This window comes from Apium graveolens, chromosome 11 (genome assembly GCF_009905375.1).
Source record: "Apium graveolens cultivar Ventura chromosome 11, ASM990537v1, whole genome shotgun sequence".
NCBI lineage: Eukaryota > Viridiplantae > Streptophyta > Magnoliopsida > Apiales > Apiaceae > Apium > Apium graveolens.
The window spans coordinates 117,400,780-117,410,183 of NC_133657.1; the positions used below are offsets into that span (position 1 = coordinate 117,400,780).

The 9,404-nt window shown below is 31.9% G+C and overlaps 1 pseudogene; it reads left to right on the top strand.

Moving 5' to 3' along the window:
- Window positions 1-303: 303 nt before the first annotated feature.
- LOC141695820 (NADP-dependent malic enzyme-like) lies at window positions 304-5,770 on the top strand (annotated as a pseudogene).
- Window positions 5,771-9,404: the final 3,634 nt, after the last annotated feature.

The window sequence follows — 9,404 nt, forward strand, 5'->3', positions numbered from 1 at the left end:
TATACAGTGTCTCGGATGCAAAAGGTAGATTGGACGGGGCTTACAGAACTCGCATAACAACAAGTGTCGATGTGGTCCATTTACTTCTTAGAAGTGGTTTAGCTTTTCGCGCGAATGATGAGTCAGAACATTAATCCTAAAAAGGTCTGCCTCAAAAATGCCCCAAGAAATAACCAACTCACTTCCTCCGATATTCAAAAAGATATTGTCATTGCTTGCACATAACAAACTATTAAAGTTATCATCAACAACATTGGAAATTGTGTGTTTTCTATATTGATAGATGGTGCATGTGATAGTTCAATGAAGGAACAAATGTCTTTTGTTTTACGATATGTGGATAAGTTCGGTGAGGTAGTCGAATATTTTATAGGACTGACACATATTAGTGACACATCTGCTATATTTTTGAAACTTGTTATTGAGAATGTTTTGACAAAACATGGATTGAAGACACTCATTTTGAAGGAAAATCGCAGCGCATGGTATGTTCATTGTTTTGCTCACCAACTTAGACTAGTTGCACTACGCCATAAGTGCACATACGCAACGGTTTTTATCCAGCGTTGTATGAAAAGCGTTGCATTATTTACAAAAATTTCAGTTTATTGCAACACAGTAATGAAAGCATTGCATTATATTGAAGATACTGTTGCTAATAACTGTTAGTGTTGCGCAGCATGCAACAGTAGAGGTCATAGCAGTGCATTAGATATTTTTTTTATTTAATAAATGCTGACGTGGAAAATAAATTTGAGGTGGCATGCTGGGGATCCACGGGTGCTGATATGGCATGCTGACATGTCATGCCACGTAAGCATTTTGGGCCCCATATATAGGACCCACTGGTGACGTGGCATGCCATGTCAACATGTTGACGTGGCATCAGTGGGACCCACATGGGGCCCTAAAATGCTGATGTGGCACACAGTGGGCCCCTCTTGTTGATGTGGCAGCTGACGTGGCACTTCAGGCATTGCATTTGCACTCTGGTGTTGCAGTAGGTTATTTAGTGTTGCGTTAGTTATTGTACTATTCAAAAAATTTATTTGGTATATTCATGTTCTAAATTTTTTTAAATAATTTTTAATTGAACCAACCGTACGAATTTTGTTTCCAACTAGGTTTAGAGATTTGTAATTTATTTTTTATTTTTTTTATATCATGGGCTTTTTTAATAGTCAAACCCCGGTACACACGGGTTCACATTAAGTAGTCTTGTTCCGGGTGGTGATTCTATTTTTTTAAATTTTTGTTCAACGATCCAACCGTACGGATGATGATACCTACTAATTTTAGAGATGTCTAAATGTTTTTTAAAAAATTTAGATTTTATATCGTATGTTTTTATAATAGTCAAATTACAGTCAACACGGGTTCCTATAACAAAGACTTGTCCCAAGTGGTGATTCTATTTTCTTAAAATTCTTATTTAACGATCCAACCGTACAGATGATGTTACCTTCTAATTTTAGAGATGTTTTAAATTTTTTTAAAAAAAATTAGATTTTATATCACGTGCTTTTTAATAGTCAAATTACGGTCAACACAGATTCCTGTTACCCAGTATTGTCCCGAGTGATTATTCTATTTTTTTAAAATTCTTGTTCAACGATCCAACCGTATGGATGATGGTACCTACTAATTTTAAAAATGTGTAAATTTTTTTAAAAAAATTAGATTTTATAGTGTGTGTTTTTATAATAGTCAAATTACGGTCAACACGGGGTCCTATAACCCAGTCTTGTCTCGAGTGGTGATTCTATTTTTTTAAAATTCTTGTTCAATGATCCAACCATACAGATGATATTACCTACTAATTGTTGAGATGGGTATTTTTTTAAAAAAAATTTAGATTCTATATCATGTGTTTTTATAATAGTCAAATTACGATCAACACGGGTTCCTTGTAGATTCTTGTACCGAATGATTTCAATTTTTTTAAAAATTCTTGTTCGACAATTCAATTATACATAATTGTTCCGATTAATTTTATCATTGTGGTGTTATTTTGACATATATTTTACATTAGTTATACAATTTTCTTATAATATTTATAATTATAAATATTTAATAAAAAACTGAAAAAATAATTAAATGATGTTGAGACACAAATCTGCATACTTTCCCGGGCCTAAAAATTGGGCGGCTATTTCCCCCCCTAAAATTGACTTTTTCTCTCTAAATCTGAGCTGATACTCAAAAATTAAAATAATATTAAAATAATTTACAGAAAAGCAACAAGATATTGATCAAAATAATTAAGAAATTATGATTGTAAAGACTTAATTAAGTCAAGGCCTAGCCCATTAACAGACAAGCCCTAATAATTTATCATTTTTATATAAAACCCTAACAAACATAAATCATTAGCACTGGCCGCCTCGTCTTTTAACCCCTCTCTTCACTTAGATCTTCACACCCCTTCTCACCTCCACCATCCTCTCCTCCGCTCACCTTCTTATTATATTCTTCTACACTGTCATCATATTGGCTTTTAATTGAAAGCTCTGGAGTCGGAATCCAACGCTGGGATGATGAAGAAAAAGAGCAAGAGATTGATGGAAAATGATGAGAAGTTGAAGAAGTAACGAGATGATTAAAGGTAACCGGTGCGAGAGATAAGAGCGGGAGTGTATTTGAGAGAGAAAAGGCAGAGTTCTGCATTTTCCGCAAGCAGCCAAATATCTGAGCTGATATTCGAAAGCTGATATTCACTCTCTCCTTCTCACTCTTTAAACTCTTTCAATTGGTAAGTATGGGCAACATTTTTTCTAAATCTGAGCTTCGTTTTCTAAATCCGGGCAACGTTTTCTAAATCTAAGCTTCGTTTTGAACTTGCCAATACTTTGGGGGCTTTAGATTGGTGGATTTTGCAGGTAATTTTGTAGATATTTTGAACTTTTTTTCGATATAGGGTTTATTTTTACCGCTTTTGATTTGGGGCTTTAGTATTTCGATTTAGGGTTTATTTTTAGGGCTTTTGACTTAGGGCTTTATTATTTCGATTTAGGGTTTATTTTTAGGGTTTAGTACATGGTTATGATGGATCTTCAGGTTCTACCTAAAATAACAAATATGTTTGTAATTTGAATTATTGTGATCAGTTATCCTTCTTTTATATCCTACCTCAAGTTGATCATATTCTATTGTTTATCATACTTGGTAAATGTTTAAGGATGTTTCAAGGCTATAGGAGGTCTCATTAAACTTTCTTTTCTACTTTTCAGGAAAGAAACGAAAGGTTATTTTACAAGCTTCTAATCCATAATGTTGAGGAGCTCCTCCCCATTGTGTACACTCCTGTAGTTGCTGAAGCTTGTCAGAAATTTGGATGAATTTTAGGCGTCCACAGGGTCTTTACATCAACTTAAGGGAGAAGTATAATTATATTTATGAATCTCTCTGTATTACTCTATATCTGTATATGCATCTGTCTATTTCAATTGATAATATCTATATCTAAGTTGACAATTCTGATAATTATACAAATTTCTGGTGCATTAACTTATCTAGTTATCTTCTAGTTTTTTTAAATTATTATTAATGTTAATTACGGAAAACTAATGGCTTGTAATATTTGTGGCTATTTTCTACTACATAATTAAATGATTTAGGGTATGGGAATTCCTGTGGGAAAGCTTGCTTTATATATAACACTTGGTGGAGTTCGTCCTTATATAGTAAGCATTCATAGATTCAGTGTTACTATTCTACGTTTCCTTTGTGTTTTTACTATTCTGTTTATTTTGATCTACAAGTTACATGCCACTCTTTGCTAATGACATTGGATGATGTGAATTCTCTTGTAAATAAGAACTTCTTTGACTTTAAAAAGACATCTGTGATAATTTAACTTTATTGAATGACTGAACTGCAAGCATCAAGGGTTTCTTCACCGTTACTAATGACTTGTACATTTTATAACATAAATCGGTGTAAACTAAAATTTTCACATGTCTTGAGATGTTTCCAAGAATCTTTGCTTTTTTCTTGTAAAATTTTTCAAGTATGTATCTAGCTTTTGTTGGTTTCTACTTGAGTGTTATGACATTTCCGCCGAGAAGGGGGTATTGTGTTCAAGATTTTACAAATGCTATTGAGTATCAATACATGTAGAGAAGTACCGGTAATAATCAAACATTCATTTGAATAGTAGTTTGACACTTGTCTCAAGCCTGTGAAATTAATTTTAAGTACTCGCTTGTACTTTTTAACCATTAAGATCGAACAAGGCCACCTGGGTTACATGAAGCTTCCTATCTATACTATGACATTGTCGTTAATTCTTATTCTAAACTGTATATTTGTGTTGTATTTGCAGTGCTCGCCTATTACCATCGACGTCGGCACAAATAACCAAAAGTTGCTGGATGATGAGTTCATTATTGGGCTCAAACAAAAGAGGGAAACTGGGCATGTACTTTTTATCTTCTTTTCTGTAATTTATAGAGATAATTACTTGCGGTCTACAACTAAAAACTAATTTTGTATGCATTCACCTGCATCAAGGAATTTGCCGAGCTTCTGAAGGAATTTGTCCGCAGTTAAGCAGAACTATGGAGAGGAAATCCTCATACAGGTTTGTTTGCAGTTTCAAACATTCAAGCAGATAATGGATTTTGCAAACCACAATGCTTTTGAACTTCTATCAAAATATCGCACTAGTCATCTCGTGTTTAATGATGATATTCAGGTAGCACCTTTCTTTTTAATATTTTTCTAAATGCAGTTGCACCATCTCTGTTCTACATAATGTTTATTAAACTGTAATTTTCTCCAACATAGGGTACAACATCTGTTGTTTTAGCTGGGCTCATTGTATCTCTAAAACAAGTTGTTGGTACCTTGGTTGACCATACATTCTTACTCCTCAGTGCCGGAGAGGTAATCCTATAAGCCCTTTATACAATTTGCATCTGGACTGTTTATTTCTATACTTAGTGTACTGGTGATAAGATCAAAAGTACTTAACTATCTGACTTGATGTAATTGCAGACCCATACTCCTATGGAAGAACACCGCAAAAAGATTTGGAAGAAAACCGCAAGCAGCCATGGGCTCACGAGCACAAGCCTGTTGAAAGTCTTTTAGATGTTGTCAAGGTAAACATCACATCTTTGTGTGAGTTTCAGTTTTTCTAATGAAACATTTATAAAACTTTTTCCAATGCAAAGAAACAAATCAGTGTAATGACAGGACAATGCCTTTACACCTTTCATCTCATTATGTTTTTAAATCTTGTAAGGGAAATCTTGCAAGGGGAATCAAAGACCTTCAGTAGGAAGGCAGCTATAGATGTTAGCAGTGTTACGGGCAATGAGTGGGTATTGCGGTACAGATGGTGGCAGACCCGTCACTTCAGCTTAAGTATACTTGCATCAGAACTTGGAACATGTTTCATTTTCCAAATATATATGATTTGACCACCTATCTTATCTTAATGGTTTTATTTACTTGATTATAATAAGCTTAGTTGTGTGAAATAACATGCTGACTGAGCTTAATGTTAATTTTAAAACAGCTTCTTGGCTTTGCCAATTATTTTTACCCCTACAATGTAATTAAATGAATAATGGATATGCATGTTCTAACGTCAACAGGTAATACAAAGCTTGTAGCGTGTCTACCGTGATCCATTGCATTTAGATAATCTGGTACTTAAAAGACGAATTGCAGTTTGCCATAGAAGTATAAACATGCAATTTTAAATGTCTAATGCAAATGCAGTGTGGTCTGTAGCGTGTCTAATGCAAATGCAAATGTCTAATTCAAATTTTAAATTTGGAAAAGTCTAAAAAAACAACTGGAACGCGAATGCATCAAGAAATAAGTTTGGCTAGACCGGGTGAAACACGTTGGGGATTACATTATAAACCCATAATTCGTATTTTGGCTATGTGGTCTGCAGTACTGGAAGTTCTTGGAGATGTATATAATGATGGTATTTGTAAGAAAAACGTGGTACTGTTCTTGGCTTGGTTGACAAAATGGAGAGCTACAAATTCATATTTACAGCTCACTTGATGAGAGATATTTTGGGCTTGACCTTAGAGTTATCTTATTTTCTTCAATAGAAAAAACAGAATATTTTATCTTCGATTATTTTGGTTGACACAACAAAAATACGATTACAACAAATGAGAGATGATGGCTGGGATATTTTTTTTGAAGTAGTTAAATCATTTTGCTTGAAATATGATATTTGCATCATCAATATGGAAGACCGTGTTCCTAGTCACCTTCGAGCTCAAACTGCCTCAACTTACCACCATTATTTTTATGTTGACATTTTTTATCATGTATCATTTTTTTCACTCTTGTATAAGTATTTTTATATATATAGTGACTTATTAATGTGATATCATGTCTTAATCCTAGAAATTCATTTGATAAATTTATTCAGTCAAGGTTACTTTACCTTGATGAACTATATCCACACGATTTCTCTTCCTCGGATATGATGCAACTCAACGAGCAACTCAAGGTTTACATAATTGAAATGCGTCGAAAGGAACATGTTGCTAATCTCGATGGTATTGAGTTCTCGCCAAAAAAATGGTTGAGTTAGATTTTCATCATTCATTTTATTTGGTGTATCAACTCATGGTGTTGGCTATGGTTCTACCGGGTGCAACAGCTAGTGTTGAAAGAACTTTTTTGGTTATAAAAATCATCAAAACTGATTTGCCTAATGAGATTGATGATTATTTTCTTAATGACTGCATAGTCTGCTATATTGATAAATAAATATTTCTTCAAGTAGATAATGAAGTTATATTGGATCATTTTCAGAATATGAAAACCCGTAGAAATTTGTTGCAGCAAAAAAAATAGTGGCTCTTTTTATGAACATTGTAAAATTTAATTACTATTAAATACTACTAGAAATTTTTTTAGTTATAATTATGTTGTGCCCCCAGTTTAATATATTCATGGCTTCGTCACTGCTTGTAGTATGAGCAGTAGTATGAACAGCAGTCTTTATATGTGTCTTTATAGCTTTAAACCGTATGGAGTAAGGTCACGGTCTGACATATTTAAGGGAAACCAAAATGCGGACATATCTTATTCTTTCACCAAAGCATCATTTCCATCAAACTCTCTTATTTTTTCAGCACAGGGGTCTTAATTAGGAGGTAGACAAATAGTATTAATTTAAATAAAACCTAAACAAAAATGACCACTTAGCAACAAAGAGTTAACAATAAGTTCTATATGAACACTAACTTACTTGTTAAAATCTTGAGTGTTTTAAACCATTTGGAGAGAGGGTCATCATCAAGCAATTTCAATGGTGGTACAAGGTGGATGGACTTTTCCCCTTCTTTCATAAAGATTTTTCCTAAAGAGCATGCACAATTATTATCAGGTAAAATAGATGCCAGGTGACTAGTTAGCTAATGATGGTTGTAAGTTTTACCAAATATACTTTTCATACCTTGAGTTACAGACAGGTCTATATGCCGTTCTTCTTCTTCTTCCTTTTTTTAAACACACATTTTCTTCTTTTTCAAGTGGACTTTATTCTATAATAAACATATAGTTTTTTTTTTCTCAAAAATTATTGGGATTATAATAAAAAATTATATTAATTTCGAAATTTGAGTGAATTAGGAAATTTTTAAAACACAAATTGTGCCATGACCTATGTGTCCCTATGTTCACCATCTAATTTCATATCTAAAAAATGTATAGAGCTTATACTCGGATTTCATATAGAAAATTATATAGATGGTATATATAACTCAATATCTATTTAACAGTATTGAGATATATATATATATATATCTCTGTATATGTATTTGTGTGTATTTATGTATTAGTCTAATTTCTAATTATCATGAGTAAAGTTCTATGGAGTCCACCTTTGGAGTCCTCGGAGTCCATATATGTTCTGCAACTAAAATATAGCTTAAAATATTGCAAACCATTTTATTTTTCGACAAACATCACTATTCTATTAAAAATTTGTAGATTGCATACATTTTACAAGCAGAATATTGCAAAAATATATTATTCTACAAAATATGTTTAGTTTGTAGAACATAAATGTTCATGTTGCATAATATATTGCAGAACATACATATTGTACTCTAAATATATGAGATTTGCATGATTTGGTTGAAGTTATGCTATTTGTGTAATATGTTTTGCAAAATAACACGTTTTACAATATATTTTATTTGCAGAACGTAGATGGACTCCGAATACTCCAACAAAAAGGTGGACTCCATAGAACTCAGCCCAATTATCATATCATAAATGTCAATACATAAAATTAATCAAATTAAAATATAACATGTTATGAAACAATGTACAAAGTGATAATATTATATGTAGATCATGAGTGTGGTTAAATTTCACCAATTAAAATTAAACAAGTTATGAAATAAAGTTGAAAGTAAAAATTGTACATGCATACATGGACAATGGCGTTGAAATTGGGGTAAATGGACAGGGGAGTTTTGTTTTTAGGGAGGGTGTGTATTGGTGAGGATGGGATCTTTTAACAAATGTGCCAATCTGTGTTTGTAAACATACCACAAAATTTATATGCAAACATAATCTTATTCTTTTTCTAAAAAAAAAGGAACATTTAACTATGTATAAAATTCTAATAAATTAAATAGGTTGAAATTGAATAGTATTTTTAAAGAAAAATGAATATACTAAGTTCAATATTACATGAATTTAAAAAAAATTACTTTAAAATGACTGAGATGAAGGTATATTTAGAAGAATATAACCTTTACTTAAAATAAAAAAATATATAATTTGGTTACCTCGTTTGTTATTTATTTTAGACAATTATGGAATATTTAATATTTAATATAATTTACAGTATTCATTTTAAGAAGATTCTTTTTATAAAATTATGTTATATATGTATATATATAAATATTTATATATGTAAATATTTTACTTTGATTTGTAGCTTTCTAAGTTCTTCCATAAATATATATTGTTACCTCGTTTGTTCTGTTTTTTTCATGTCTTGTTGTTTAGATTTTATATTTTTTTCTAGGTTTATCTTTTTTGTGCTCTTCCCATTATTTTCGATTTATTCATATTATTCTTTCTCACATACTTTGAATGTTATTTTGAGTTTTTCAATATATATATAAATATATATTATATATAGGGCGTTGTTCAAAAAGAAAGAACCTTAAAATTAAAACTAGAAAATAAGGTAATTAACTAATGACAAGGCACTTTAGAAGCCCAACCCACTTCCAACATCACCTATACACAAGCCTGTTCTTTATCACCTTCTTTACTCTCGATTACAACTAATCAACCACCATCTCCAATCTACCTCAACCCACCACCATGTCCAATCTATCTCCACCGACCATGATTACATATTACTAAATTCTTTGATTTCTATTATTACCTACCTC